At 34.9% G+C, this 16,353-nt stretch overlaps 1 pseudogene; it reads right to left on the bottom strand.

Moving 5' to 3' along the window:
- Positions 1–10,759: 10,759 nt before the first annotated feature.
- Positions 10,760–14,665, bottom strand: LOC148569334 (uncharacterized; annotated as a pseudogene).
- Positions 14,666–16,353: the final 1,688 nt, after the last annotated feature.

Below are 16,353 nucleotides of genomic sequence, written 5' to 3' on the forward strand. Positions count from 1 at the left end.
ACCCAAATCACGACCAGAAGTCGAAATATGTACTAAACTAAGAATGTCTTCCCTTAAGTCCCTAGGAATAAAAGAGTAAATCCTCTCCAAATGCCAAACTCCGTCATGGTAAACATCTTCAATGGTCAAACCAGCCTCACAGATATCAAGAAATTCAACCCTCGCTCCTACTGGCCTAGAGTGCAACCAAGAGTCAAACCAGAAATTCTTAGAAAGAGCTCCCACTTCCCAAACAAATCCTTCCTTTAATACGAAAGCTAAGTGCACAATAGCCTTCCATATATACGATGAAGAACCCATTGCTTTAACTGCAAATAGGTTTCTATTCTGGAGGTATTTCTGAAGCATAATCTTGACCCACAGTTTCTCTTGATTCATCAAAATTTACCAAACTAGCTTTCCTAATAAAGAAAAATTGACCAACCGCGACTCCCGGAAAGCAAGACCTCCAAACTTTTTTGGAGTCGTCAAAACTCTCCAAGATACTAAATGAAGACCATGGTGATTATGACTACCACACCAAATGAAACTTCTAGTAAACTTATCAATGTTAGAGCACATACCTGATGGAAAAAGGCTTACTTGCATCCTATAAATAGGTATAGAAGATAAAACTGATTTAGCAAGGCAAATCCGACCAGCTTTATTAAGGAAGCGACCTTTCCAAGATGCTAGCCTATTAGTAAGCTTATCAACCACATCATTAAAATCAGCTTTAGTAACTCTGCCATGCTTGAGGGGGACACCAAGGTATTTTCCCAGAGAATTAGCAAATCGGATAGAAGAAATACCAGTGAAGAGATCCTTGCGTTGTCTAGAAACATTCATAGAACAGATAGCACAAGATTTGTCAAAATTCACCTTCATACCAGATGCTCTGCAAAAGGTGGCCATAGTGTCCAAAACATGAAGCACTTGAGATTTCTTCGCTTTGCAAAAAAGGATAAGGTCGTCTGCAAAAAGGAGATGGGAGATTACAGGACCTCTCCTAGACACAGTCACTGGTTTCCATCTACCAACCTCCACTTGCCTAGCAATGAGGCAACTCAACCTCTCCATACAAATAACAAATAAATAAGGAGACATCGGGTCTCCTTGCCTCAAACCCCTCTTTGGCTGAAAACTATCCAACCGGTTACCATTCCACATTAGAGAAAGGGAGGAAGACTTTACACATTTCATAATAAGAGAAACAATAGTACCTAGAAAGCCAAACATTAGGAGAGATTGCTCCAAAAACTTCCAGCTCACCCTGTCATAAGCCTTTTCTAGGTCAATTTTAAAAGCAAGAACACCTTTTTTGATTTGGTTTTCTTCATAAAATGGAGAACTTCCTGGGCTACAATGATATTGTCAAGGACACCCCTTCCAGGAATAAACCCTCCCTGTAGAGGGCCAATGATATCTTGTAGAAAAGGTCATAACCTCTCCACAACCACCTTAGTTATAATCTTGTAGATGACATTACAGAGGCTGATAGGATGAAACTCTTTCATGCGAGACGGGTTATCAACTTTAGAAATTAGCACCACCAAAGTGTCAAACAGAGCACTATCCAGATCAAATCCAGCGAAAGCCTTCTTAACAAGTTCCCATACCTCTGTACCAACCACTTTCCAATATTCCTTGAAGAAAAAAGCCTGAAAACCATCCGCACCTGGGGCCTTAAAAGAGTTCATGCCCATAACCGCCTTCCTAACCTCTTCTTTAGAAACATTTCTTGTGAGACTATCAATAGCTTCACGAGATAAAGAAGGTAATTCCTGATCCCCATCACATCAAGTTCTACCTGTTCCACATTACAAAAAAGATCTCTATAAAATCCAATTGCACATTCTTCGAGTTCTTGCGGATCAGTACTCCATCTTCCATCCTCCAAAAACAACCCCCTGAACCTTGTTATGCTTCCTCCGCATAATGGTTTGCATATGAAAGAACTTAGTATTTCTATCTCCAAATCTGACCCAGTGCTCTCGGAATTTTTGATACCAAAACAACTCCTCTTGCATAAGCAGATTACTATATTCAGCCTGTAACTCCCTTTCTTCCTGCATAAGGGATAAAGCATCAACTCTCTCCATTCTCTGTTAGATACTGGTCACACGCCTCTCCAATTCCCTCTTTCTTTTAAAAATATTCCCAAAGACATCTCGGTTAAAGGCCAAAGCATCATCTCTGACCTGAGAAAGGCAACGAATAGGATTGGGTCAACCCTTGTCCCAAGCACCCCTGACCACCGACGAAAAACTTGGGTGATAAGACCAAGCTACTTGAAAACAAAAAGGTTTTACCCTGACTCTTCTATCATTACCTTGACATCGCACCATAATGGGACAGTGATCAGAGTGCATCCTCGCCAAATTCTCCACATAGCTTTCCGGAAAACGAAAACACCAAGCATTAGTAGCCACAGCCCTATCCAGCCTCTTCGAGATGAACCGATTACCCTGCATATGTCTGAACCAAGTGTACAAGGATCCATGAGCTCCCAAATCAATTAAACCACACTCATCTATGAGAGCTCCAAACCGCTCTGCCCTTTGAGAGAGAAAGTTTCCACCTTTAACCTCAGATGAAAGAAGGATCTCATTAAAATCCCCAATAGCTAATAAAGGACCTGAATAATTTCTGGAAAAATCTGTCAAAACCCTCCAAGCTTCTTCCCTTATGCTAGGAACGGGACTTGCATAAATTGCTGCACAGACCCAAGAGAAACCGCCATTCGAAAACTCAACACACACCACTTGCAAACTCGCTGCCACGACATTGCAAGATACTCCGGGCCATGCAGAGAGCACCTAAATACCTCCACTATGCCCCTGAGCTTCTTCAATATGAATAGGAGTATAACCTAATCTGTTCCAAAAAACAGCCACCTTTTGGAAAGCACAATGAGTCTCTAAAATGATAAAAATGTACGGATGAAAATTCTTTACTAATTATTTCAGATGCACCCGAGCCAGCTTATTTCTAGCTCCTCTCATATTCCAAGCTATAATGTTTGCACAATCCATATTATTTTTAATATTATTTTTGTTAATTATAAAGGATAATTTGGTCAAGATAATAAAATTGAAGTAGTAAAGAATGATTTTATAACGTTTTGCAATGTTGGGGATGATTTTAATAACAAAAAAAGGTATAATAATAATAATAATAATAATAATAATAATAATAATAATAATAATAATAATAATGAATGACATTGCGATTTTAGCCTTTTAGCTTCTGCTTCTAGTCATTGTATTTTTTTCTCTCTTTGCTTTTTTTTTTAATTGTCAAGTCATAAAAAAAAAATAATTTAACAAAATGAAAACAACAATGCTATTAGTAACTATACAAATCAAAATATAAAGAAAAAAAAATAGATTATTATATGACAAAGTTAATATGAATATATTTTATTATTAGATAAATAAAATTAAAGTAAAATAAAATTACACGCAAAGATTAAAAAAATAAAGAAAAAAGTTAAAATAACAAAAATAATAAAAAAATAATTCTTACAATTTTGTTCTACCATCTTTATACATAAAAGACTGGAAACTAATGAAATTTTTAACTAAATTAATTTGTATTCATTGTATTCAATTTAAATTAATAATAAATTATTTTATTTTAATTTAGTCCTTAAATTTTACATGATTTAATTTTGGCTCATAAAAATATTTAATTTAAAATTATTATAAAAATTTTAGTCGTACTCATTACAAAATAAATAAATAAAATATAAATTTTTAAAAGTTATAAATTAATATAAAATAAATTAATGATTAGTATAGCACAACTAACTTTATACAAAAATAATAGTAAATCGGTTTATGTTAAATTGATTTACACATGTTCTGTTATGTAAATAAAATAATATGATTTTTAACGGATGTTCTTAATGCCTCTTACCATTTAATAAAAAATATAAGCCTATAAAAAATATATTGCATTTTTATAAAGTTTAAAAATTTGTATTATGTAATAAGTACATAATGAATATATTACAAATTTTTATGCTATTCATAGCATCTTGTAATGAATTTTTAAATATTTTAAAAGTACTTAAATAAAATTTTTAAAATTTTATAAAAATATTTAATTTTAATAGTTATATAAATTCTAGAATATCTCACCCATTTAAATTTTTATGGTATTTATGACATCTTGTAACGAATTTTTAAATCTTATAAAAATACTTATAATAATTAAAAAATGCTTACAATAAAATTAATATTTTAAAATTTTATAAAATATTTAATTTTAAATTTAATATTATATTTAATTTTAAATTATGTATATTTATAAAATTTTAAAATATTAAATTTTATTATGATTATTTTTTGTAAGTACTTTTATAATATTTAAAAAATTGTTACAAATATTATGAGTACTATCAAAATTTGTAATATACTCATTATATATTTGTTATATAATAAAATTTTTTAAAGGCTCATATTTTCTACTAAGTGGTGAGAGACATTAAGAATAGACGTAAAAAATCGTATTATTTTCTTTGTATAATAAATTGTGTTATTTTATTTGTATAATGAAAATTTTAAAGTTTAATTTATAAAATTGTTTATAATAGAAGTAAAATTAAAGAAGAAAACCAAGAACTAAAGAAACAAAAATTAAAAATCTTTTTAAAGAGGATGCATGACCCAAAGATTCACCCAAAATATAATTTGCTTGGTGTTGGACGCAAAGTTATGAAGTTGGGCGTTGCCCTTCAAGTAACAATGAAGGTTCTGGGCTTGTGTCCCAGGCGCTGGACTTGAGTACCCGGCGCCGAGCTTAGAAAGTGGGCGCTAGGCATCACCCGAAAATTGCCCCTTCGGAGGCTCCCTTGCCTGGGTGCTGGGCTCCCACGTATGGCGCTGGGCGCCACCTTTAATGCACTATTGAAGGAGCCCGGCTCTCTACTGGCACTGGGCTTCACAGTTTTTTTTTTTAAATAAGAAAATAACGTCAACCATAAAGGAAAAAGGTAAAGAAAAATGCAAAATAACATAGAAGAAGAGGAATGCAATATACTCTAATAGAATGCTTACATGAAAAAGAAAAGTACGGACACTAACTGTAGTTGAGTTGCCTCCCAACAAGCGCTTTTTTAACATCATTAGCTTGACGGATCAGTTTTTTAGGTTGGGAGTCAGGTTGCTTCATGACATCTTTCTCCACTGACATCCTCCATTAAGTGTGCATCATTCAACTCTCCTTCCCTCAAGGGTTCATTTGTCCACAATGTCTTGGACTAGGGAGTCAATTATGTCAATTCTTATACAGCTCTTTGATTCACTAGGGTGTTGTATGGCTTTGAAAATATTAAAAACTTTTCGCTCATCCTGCACTCTTAGTATTAGCTCACCCTTTTGGACGTCTATAAGTGCTCTTACTGTGGCTAAAAATGGTCTTTCTAAGATGATGGATGTATCATCATCTTCTTTTTCATGTCGAGGATCACAAAGTCAGCCGAAAAAATGAATTCTTCGACCTTGACCAATGCGTTTTTCACTATCCCATGTGAAAACTTCATTAATCGGTGAAGGTTGTGGTAGGCTTAGAGAAGGGGGGATTGAATCTATGCCTGCTTTTTAGTTGCTGTTTTTACCCTTTTTAAACAAACTTTCAATTCTGATTCTGTTTGTACTCAGCAGCGAAAATTTATGAGACAATTTATTTTTGTCTCATAAATATCAGAAAACAGAACACAGCAGAGAAGAGAAAAGCTAACACCAGCATGTATCCTGGTTCGGTTGCCTTGTGCTATGCAACCTACATCCAGTCTCCTCCACAACAGTGGAAGAATTTTCACTATAGCGACGATCCAAAAGGTTTTGACAGTGGGGACAAAATATATATAACATAATAATAATTTAGGTTTAGTTAATATGTGTCTTAAAGACACATGATAAATTTACTATTAGTAGAAAGTTTTAAATTTTTTTATTTGATAACTGCAAAATAAATACATTAAAAATTTAAATTTTTTGTATTTTCAACAAAAATATTCTCAATTTGTAATCTTAATATGTAACTTTAGAATACAAGATAAATAAACTCTAATAATTTTTATAATAAAAATATTATATTATATAAAAATCAGCTATAAAATTATTCATTAACCATTATATATTTGTGTATAAATATATTTATTATTTAATTCATTTTCAATATGTATTTGTATTTTAATATGTATTCTGTACAGATAGTTATTTTTTATATACATATAGCATAATTATTGTTATAATTATATTTTATTATTATAAAATATGATTAGTTTTCAAAATATATAATTTATAAATTAAAATACTAAAATAATAATTTAAATAATAATAATAATATATAATTTATAATTCTATTTTTTAGATTTCATATTTTTAAAAAAAACTGAGTAATTTTTTTAACAATACAATCGAAATGCCTCTTTTATATATATATATATAATCACCAAACAATTATTAAAAATTCACTTCTCATACAATCAAAAGTCAACTCTCAGTAATATCTATAGTTGGAAAAGTTTTTTCAATTAATATAGTTGCTACAGAAAAAATTAAAACTATTTTTAAAAAAAGATAAATAATATCTTTTGAGTTATTTTTAAGAAAAAGTACCAATTTTATTTAAATTGAGAATTGATCATTCTAATAAATATCTAATATGAAATTCTTAAACTGACTATTAAGTACCAAAAATTGAGTAAAAAATTATTGTGGGGTCAAATTCAATAATTTAATGGGGGCAAATAAATATTATTATCATATACTACTAAAAAAATTTTCAAATTGTAGTGGGGGCGCTTGCCCCCACTACACAATATATAGATCTGTCCCTCGTTAACAGTATTACATACACCAATTTCACAGGATTGACCCAATCCTTTCTCACTCAAGTTCTAACCTAACTTGACATTGGCTATGCTAATACCTAACTATTCACTCTTAGTGCTAACCCAACTAAGAAAGGGATACCTTACAGGTACAAGATACAAGACACTTAACCAACCTAAAGAAATCTGAAAATAACTCTAGGCTTTTCTCTCAAGTGTTTCACTAAGCCTTTTTCCACTCATGGCTTTTACTTGAGCTTTCTCACTATGCATTTTCTCACAAAAAATTACAGAAAGATAAACATAGAAAAGTACATTACAATCTGTAAAACATGAAGGAGATTGACTTCATCAGCAGCCTCTTTGCTATGTGCAAAACCAGATTCGCAAACCTTAGATACAGTTCTTCAGTATTGGCCGAATACTTCTTTGAAAGAAAGCATTATCCAAGTAGAGGAACTTCTTTGCAGAACACAACTCTCAAACTCTGGTTTTCTCTCCTTGGTTCTGAATGAGCACAAAGTCTTCTTTTATCTCCTTGCATGTTGATGGGTTCTTCTTCCAAGGTCAACACCTTGAGCCTTGAGCTTCATCAACCCACAGATTCACTTTTTCTCATTAAACCTTAGAGTAGAAACTTTGCTTCTGACTTCTCCATCTTGACCGAAAGCCATAAAGCAGCAACCATAAGAGTCTTTCAATGGTCAACTTGATCTGAGCCCTTGAAAACCAACTTGGTCCCCAAGACATGTTTGAGACCGTAGATTCACAGCAGAGAGGAACAGAAATTCTCTTTTTCATATAGCTCAAAATAGAGATACAGAGAGTTGAAGATGAAGAGAAGAAAGTGTGTTGCATGTAAGAGGAAATGGGTTACCTTTAACCTAAGCTGGATTTGGTTTGCTCTTGTTGATTTGACCTCAGCCTTTCTTGCCTAACTTTCTCTTTCTTTCCTCTTCTTTGAATAGCTTAGGAGCTAAGCACTTTCTCTTGCTTCTGTGATTTGACATGGTCAGAGGGAAAAGAACGTTGAGTTGGTGAAAGTAAGTGAGAAAGAATTTGCTTGCTGAATATCAACTCGGGTTTGGGTTAGATCACTTCTCTTGGCCCGTTTTAATTTCTTCAGCCTTGTTTCCTTATGGGCTTCGTTTATATTATTAACCCATCAGCCTTGTTTTATTTTCCATTTTATTTGGGCTGTAATTCAATTTTTTGGCCTGCAACATTTTATAATAATTAGTAATATGCAGTTATAATTAATCAACACTAATTATTTATTTTACCCAAAAATAATGTTTGTCATCACTAATTAATTTAGTTAATTTCTTAACTCAACAATCTCCCCCTTGATGACAAACATATTTAAACAAAAATCAAAAGAATTGAAATTTAGTAAAGTTGGAAAACTTCCCTTTGATTGATGTTTCTTGCTTTAGTGTTGCTTCCCCTTTTCTTTTCAAGAGTAGCTCCCCCTTAATTTATGCTTTCCTTTCCGTTCCTGTTGTACATTGTACTTAAAGAGTACATCATAAAGAGCTACACACATTTATTTAGTCTAAGGGATATAGAACAAACAACACCACAGAATTAGCCCAATACATCATGAAAGCAAGTTCTAATACAGCAGCCAAACAAAGTCATAAACCAAAATATTACTAGTGACTGCAGTAATACCAATAAACTTCATCATTCAAGGCAATAAAAAAAACAACATTTCCTAACCCTATAGCTATTACTCCCCCTTTTGTCATCAAGGGCGGAAAATAAGCAATATCAACAAAAATACCATTGGAAGTCCTGCAAGAAAAGGTTAGATCACAGTTCAAGGTTCTAACTAAACTAACAAAAGTGTAACAGTATTTAGAGTTATTACAGTTATCCAAGATAAAAATAGTTCAGTAGTAGCAAAAGAAACAGACTTCATGACACAAAAAGAGAGCAGCACTAGCAGTTTTCATGAGACAAATCCTAAGCATCAGAACTATTTCCCTCCGAATCAGCTTCCTCTTCAACATCAGTGGCAGGGTCTTCATCCTTTCGAAGGTTATCAATGAAGGTCATGATCACAGCCACTCTATCCATTGACTTCCTTAGGAAATTCTCATGCTTGCTAGCGAGCTTCCTTTGTTCCTTGCTCATGGCAATCATATGATTAGATTGGGAGACAAACTCCTGAACGACATCCTTGACAACATTCAGCAGAGCAAATTGCTTCCCAGTAGAGATGGAAGTACCCTCAGTGGAAGGAGCAGGAGATTCTTCAGGGACAAAGTCATCATCTTCATCATCTAAGACCACCCTTTCAGATCTAGTTGGTCCTTTTTGCTGTTTCACTGAACCACCCCCTTTTAGGTATGAATGTCTATTTTCATAATCCTCATTTGACAGGACAACACCAAAATGTTCAAATATGCAAGTTAAAAACGTTGCCATAAGGTAGTGCTTTATCTTTCTCACTTCTAACAGAATCAAACATGTATCTAGCCATCAAATAGGCAAAAGAGATTTTTGTTTTAGTGATTAGGGCATACAATACCAGTGTGTTTTGTAAGAGACCCTTTGATATGAACCACTTTGAGGAAGTAAGATGTGGTTGACAATTCGGTGCAACTGAGAACGTTCATATCCTAGGGCTTTGTGAGTGGGTGTGATGCCATCAATTAAGGAAACATGTTCACAAATGTGAGCCAAAGCATCATGGTAAGAGATACCAACTCCTTCATCCCACTTTATAGACGTATAAGCATACGGCCCAACATCAGTGTACTTCAAAGAATCACTGATAGTTTCATTATTTAAAATAGTGTCTCTGCCCTTAACATAAGAATGCACAATTCCTTTATGGTAAGTCATGTTTGCATAAAATTCTTTGACTAACAGAGGATACACAGGTTTTTTGATTTTGAAAAGGTGATTCCAGTCTAAAAATTCTAAATTTTCAACAAAAGAAAAACCTTTCTTTTTCAAAGTAGGTAAATCCGCAAGAAAAGATGGACACAGAGTACGATACTGAATAACTCCCTCATAAAAATCGTGGTTCATGGCAGATTTGAAACGATGGGGGTTATAGTCTGAGTGAGATGTCATGAAGTGCGATTTGTGAGTAAAATGATCAATGTCTGGTTCTCTAACAGATTTGAGAGGGAGATGAGGGTTACCTCTTTGTGAGTGCAAAGGCACAGACCTTGGCTTAGGTTTTGTTGTCTCAGGAACAGGTTCTTCAACAGCAGGACACTTACCCTTGGATGAGCTAGGTTTCAAAGAGCTTGGTTTGGATGGCGTTGCCTTAGGTGGTGGCGTCGGTTTGGCAGGGGCTGGATACCTTGGTGTTGTTTTGGTTTGCACCATGGGAGCAATGTGAGGAGGAGATGGTGAATGTGTGAAGGTTCGGTCTTGGGAGCGAGTGGAAGGCTTGGAGGGAAGCTTATACACCTTTTCACGAGGAGGCTTGTGCGCTATGATTTTCTTCCTCATCTGGTGGTTTTTTTGTTTAAGAAGAAAAAGAGTAATGATGGTAGTGGTGAAAACCGAAGGGTTTGAGAATGAGTTATGGAGGGAAGAGAGGGAGTATTGGTAACCGTACCCAAAAGTAGATTTCCAAAATCATGCAACTACATCACCTTTTGAAATGACTTGAAAAGACCTGACCTCATAAAAGAAAGATTTGATTTGATTAAAGAAATTAACATAAAAATAAAATCATACTGAAATTTTTTTTTAAAAATTAAAAAAATTAAATGAAAATCCAAAAAAAAATTAAGCACACAGCCCAACAAAAAATTCAACCAAACAAAAATTTGTAACATTCATATTTGGGCCCTAGAGTGATTGGTTTTAAGGAAACACATAGGACTACCCAGATCTGACTTGAGGTTGGCCCATATCAATTTTTCACTTGCAACAAGTCCAGACTGTGCTGATTGAAGGGAACGTTTATCATCTGCCCAGAATTGTCTCATACCTGTTTATGAGACAAAATGCTCCAGCAAACACATTAGCAGTTCTTAAACAAAGAATCATAACTCAAAATACCTAAAATAGTCCTAAGCATGCAGAATCTGTCCTCAGCAAGTGGTTTTGTGAAAATATCTACCAATTGCTCTTCCGATTTAACAAATTGAATGCTAATATCCCATTTTTGGATATGCTCTCTTATTGAGTGAAATTTCACTTCAATATGTTTAGTCATAGAGTGCAAAACTGAATTTTTAGAAATATTAATGGCACTCATATTGTCATACATCAAGGGAATATTTTCAGCATTTAATTTATGATCGGCAAGCTGAGTTTTTAACCATAAAAGCTGAAAACAACAAGAAGAAGCAGCTATATACTCAGCCTCTGCAGTGGATAAGGCCACTGTTGGTTGCTTCTTACATGACCAAACATTTAAGGACTTCCCAAGGAAGCAACATAATCCTGAAGTGCTCCTTCTATCAACTCTATCACCAGCAAAATCTGCATCACAATAACCAACTGCAGAAAAATCATCAATCTTAGGATACCAAAGACCAAAATTGGATGTGCCATGAACATATCTAATGATTCTCTTAACTGCAGAAAGATGTGACTCTTTTGGTTTGGATTGGAACCTAGAACACAATCCAACACTTTGCACAATATCGGGTCTAGAGGAAGTTAAGTACATAAGAGAACCAATCATTCCTCTATACCTAGTCTCATCAATATCTTTCTTTGTTTCTCCCTTATCTAATTTTGAACTAGGATGCATGGGAGTTCCCATAGGTTTGGCATTTTCCATACCAAATTTCTTAACTAGTTCCTTGGCATACTTCTCTTGATGAATGAAAATACCTTTTTCAGTTTGTTTAATTTGCAGCCCAAGGAAAAAATTAAGTTCACCCATTATACTCATGTCAAATTCACTTGTCATGAGTTTTCCAAAATCAGAACAGAGGGATTCATTGGCTGATCCAAAAATAATGTCATCAACATATATTTGGACTAGAATAAAAGAGTCATTAGAATTCTTGATAAATAGAGTTGTGTTAGTGGAGCCTCTTTGAAAACCTTTTTCAAAAGAAAAGAGCTAAGTCTCTCATACCAAACTCTAGGAGCTTGTCTTAAACCATAGAGAGCTTTAGATAATTTGAAAACATGATTAGAATGCTCTTTATTTTCAAAACCAGGAGGCCGCTCCACATACACTTCTCTATCTATCACACCATTCAAAAATGCACATTTCACATCCATTTGATATAATTTAAAACCACAAAATGCAGCATAAGCTAAGAGAAGTCTTATGGCTTCCATTCGAACAACTGGGGCAAAGGATTCATCAAAGTCTATTCCTTCTTCTTGGTCATATCCTTATGCCACTAGCCTTGCCTTGTTTCTTGCAATGCTACCATCATCTCGCAACTTGTTCTGGAATATCCACTTGGTGCCGGTCACTTTCTTTCCACTTGGCCTTGGAACCAAAGTCCAAACTTGATTCTTTTCAAACTCAAGAAGCTCATCCTCCATAGCTTTAACCCAAGAGGGGTCACTAAGGACTTTCTTGACGTTTTGAGGCTCTATTTGTGAAAGAGGGATAATGTTTGATCCTTTATTTGCCTTTCTAGTGGAAGACATTATTTGCACTCCATGAGAGACGTCTCCAATGACAAATTCCTCAGGATAATTCTTCAAGAATCTCCATTCACGAGGTTTGGTGGATTTGGAGACAGATTCAGATACCAAGGGGTTCTGGGTGCTGCTGGCTTCAGGATTTCCTTCAGATTCATGAGACAGAATAGAATTGTCTCTTGAATTTTCAGCAGTTGCAGTTTCTGGTTCAGCTTGACCAGAATTTTCCTTTTCATGATTTTGAGTAGTTTCATCTTCCTTTTGAGCTTGATTTCCTGCATCACAATCTTCCAAAATATTTTATACCAAGTTAGTATCACAAAATGTAACATGTATGGACTCCTCAATAATCCTAGCATCTTGATGATAAACCCTATATGCTTTACTAGTTGTGGAATATCCTACAAACAAACACTCATACGCCTTTGGATCAAATTTTTCCAAATTATCCTTGTTATTTAAAGCAAAACATTTGCATCCAAAGATGTACAAGTAGTCTAAGTTTGGTGGGTAACCTTTCAAAAGTACATAAGGGGTTTTCTTCAAAAATTTCCTTATGCTTGTTCTATTCAAAATGTGGCAAGCCGTGTTAACCGCTTCAGCCCAAAGGAATTTTGGAACATTACTCTCACAAAGCATAGCTCTTGTCATCTCTTGTATGCTTCTATTTCTTCTTTCCACAACACCATTTTGTTGTGGTGTTCTTGGACAAGAGAAGTTGTGAGATATTCCAAATTCCTCACAAAAGGATTCAAATAAATTATTTTCAAATTCAGTTCTATGATCACTTCTAATAGAAGAGATTTTTAAATCCTTTTCATTTTGAATTTACTTGCAAAAAGGTTTAAAGGCCGAAAAGGCTTCATTTTTGTGTGCAAGAAATAAAACCCAACCAAACCTAGTATAGTCATCCACAATTACTAAACCATAATGTTTACCACCTAGGCTTTGAGTTCTTGTTGGACCAAATAAATCAATGTGTAGCAACTCAAGTGGTCTTTTAGTAGAGATGTCTTCTTTTGGTTTAAAAGAACTTTTTGTTTGTTTTCCCATTTGGCAAGCATCACAAGTGATGTCTTTGTCAAACTTTATCAAAGGAAGGCCTCTTACTAATTCTTTCTTTATAAGTTTGTTTATTTGAAACATACTTGCATGGCCCAATCTCTTGTGCCATAACCACTTTTCAGATTCTTTAGAGTGAAGACAAGCTACATTTTAATCCTTTAGTTCATCAAGAGTAAGTCCATACATATTATTAAAATGCTTGGCAACAAATATCACTTCATTTGTCTTTTCGTTAACAACACAGCATTCAAGTCTTTTGAAAATCACTAAATATCCTAAATCACACAGCTGACTTACACTCAAAAGATTGTGCTTCAAACCACATACCAAAAGTACATCATCAATGATAGTAGATTGCTCATTACCTACTTTTCCAACAGCAATTATTTTACCTTTACCATCATCTCCAAAGGTCACAAAACCTCCATCATACTTATTTAGTTTGATGAAGTAAGTTGACCTTCCAGTCATGTGCCTTGAACATCCACTATCCATGTACCACATGTCCTTTTTGTTCTTGGATGCTAGGAAAATCTCATCAAGGTTGTTGTTTCCAGCCATGAAGTAGTCTTTATCATCTCCTTCAGATTCTTCTTCTTCATTTGAGTCGTTCTCAAGATCCTCCCAAGCTGCCATGAGCACTCTCTTCCTTTTCTTCTTACCTTTGTCCTCCTTCTTGAGCTTTGGACAGTTTAGCTTGAAATGTCTAGCCTCCTTGCAGTGATGGCACGTCACCTTGCTTAAGTCAATCTTGTGCTCCTTTGAATTTGAACCCTTGTATTTGCCCTTGTTCTTCATCATCCTTCTAAATCTCCTAGCAAAAAACAAAAGCTCATCATCTGAAATACCATCACTAGACTTACTCTCTTTTGGTTCTATTTGTGACTTGAGGGCTATTCCCTTTTTCTTTGAGTCTGTGTTTGTGTGTATGGTTTCATAGGCAAGGAGTTTTCCTCTCAGCTCATCATAGGTTATGGGACTTAGGTTGTTACTCTCGATTAGGACAGTGGCAGTGGTTTCCCATTCTTTTGTGAGGCTTCTAAGGAGTTTTCTCACCAAGGTTTATTCTGCATAGTTTGTACCCATAGCATCAAAGTTGTTGATTATGATTGAGAATCTCTCAAACGCTTCATCAATGCTTTCTCAATCCTTCATGCTAAACATCTCGTACTCTTTTCGCAGCATATCAATCCTCGTTTTTTTTGACTTATTTAGTGCCTTCGTGTGTAACCTGGAGTTTTTCCCAGATTTCTTTGGCTGTCTTGCATCTAGACACCTTCCGGTACTCTTCAAAGCTGATAGCACAGTGAAGAAGGTTGATTGCTTTAGCATTCAGCTTCATCTTCTTCTTATCATCTTCATTCCATTCAGCTTCTTCTTTTGGAGTCACCACTCCATCAGCACTTATTTTTGTTGGGATCTTGGGACCGCTCACAACAATCTTCCATATGTTGTAGTCAATGGATTGGATGAAGATCCTTATCCTTTCTTTCCAGTAGGCATAGTTCTTCCCGTTGAAGAAAGGTTGCCGGTTATTTGACTGGCCTTCAGTGAGGGTGTAGGCAACTGTGGTTGTGCCCAAATTATTCGCCATTGGATCTTTGCTCCAAGCGGTTAAGCTTAATTCTTGAGACCTTAGCTCTTGATACCAATTGAAGGTTGTGGTAGACTTAGAGAAGGGGGGGTTGAATCTATGCCTGCCTTTTAGTTGCTATTTTTACCCTTTTTAAACAAACTTTCAATTCTGATTTTGTTTGTACTCAGCAGCGGAAATTTATGAGACAATTTATTTTTGTCTCATGAATATCAGAAAACAGAACACAACAGAGAAGAGAAAAGCTAACACCAGCATGTATCCTGGTTCGGTTGCCTTGTGCTATGCAACCTACATCCAGTCTCCTCCACAACAGTGGAAGAATTTTCACTATAGTTAACAGTATTACATACACCAATTTCACAGGATTGACCCAATCCTTTCTCACTCAAGTTCTAACCTAACTTGACATTGTCTATGCTAATACCTAACTATTCACTCTTAGTGCTAACCCAACTAAGAAAGGGATACCTTACAGGTACAAGATATAAGACACTTAACCAATCTAAAGAAATCTGAAAATAACTCTAGGCTTTTCTCTCAAGTGTTTCACTCAGCCTTTTTCCACTCATGGCTTTTACTTGAGCTTTCTCACTATGCCTTTTCTCACAAGAAATTACAGAAAGATAAACATAGAAAAGTACATTACAATCTGTAAAACATGAAGGAGATTGACTTCATCAACAGCCTCTTTACTATGTGCAAAACCAGATTTGCAAACCTTAGATACAGTTCTTCAGTATTGGCCGAATACGTCTTTGAAAGAAAGCATTATCCAAGTAGAGGAACTTCTTTGCAGAACACAACTCTCAAACTCTGGTTTTCTCTCCTTGGTTCTGAATGAGCACAAAGTCTTCTTTTATCTCCTTGCATGTTGATGGGTTCTTCTTCCAAGGTCAACACCTTGAGCCTTGAGCTTCATCAACCCACAGATTCACTTTTTCTCATTAAACCTTAGAGTAGAAACTTTGCTTCTGACTTCTCCATCTTGACCGAAATTCATAAAGCAGCAACCATAAGAGTCTTTCAATGGTCAACTTGATCTGAGCCCTTGAAAACCAACTTAGTCCCCAAGACATGTTTGAGACCGTGGATTCACAGCAGAGAGGAATAGAAATCCTATTTTCCATAAAGCTCAAAATGGAGATACAGAGAGTTGAAGATGAAGAGAAAAAAGTGTGTTTCATGTAAGAGAAAATGGGTTACCTTTAACCTAAGCTGGATTTGGTTTGATCTTGTTGATTTAACCTCAGCCTTTCTTGCCTAACCTTCTCTTTCTTTC

Source organism: Arachis ipaensis, chromosome B4 (assembly GCF_059453495.1).
Source record: "Arachis ipaensis isolate K30076 ecotype BB chromosome B4, ASM5945349v1, whole genome shotgun sequence".
Lineage (NCBI taxonomy): Eukaryota > Viridiplantae > Streptophyta > Magnoliopsida > Fabales > Fabaceae > Arachis > Arachis ipaensis.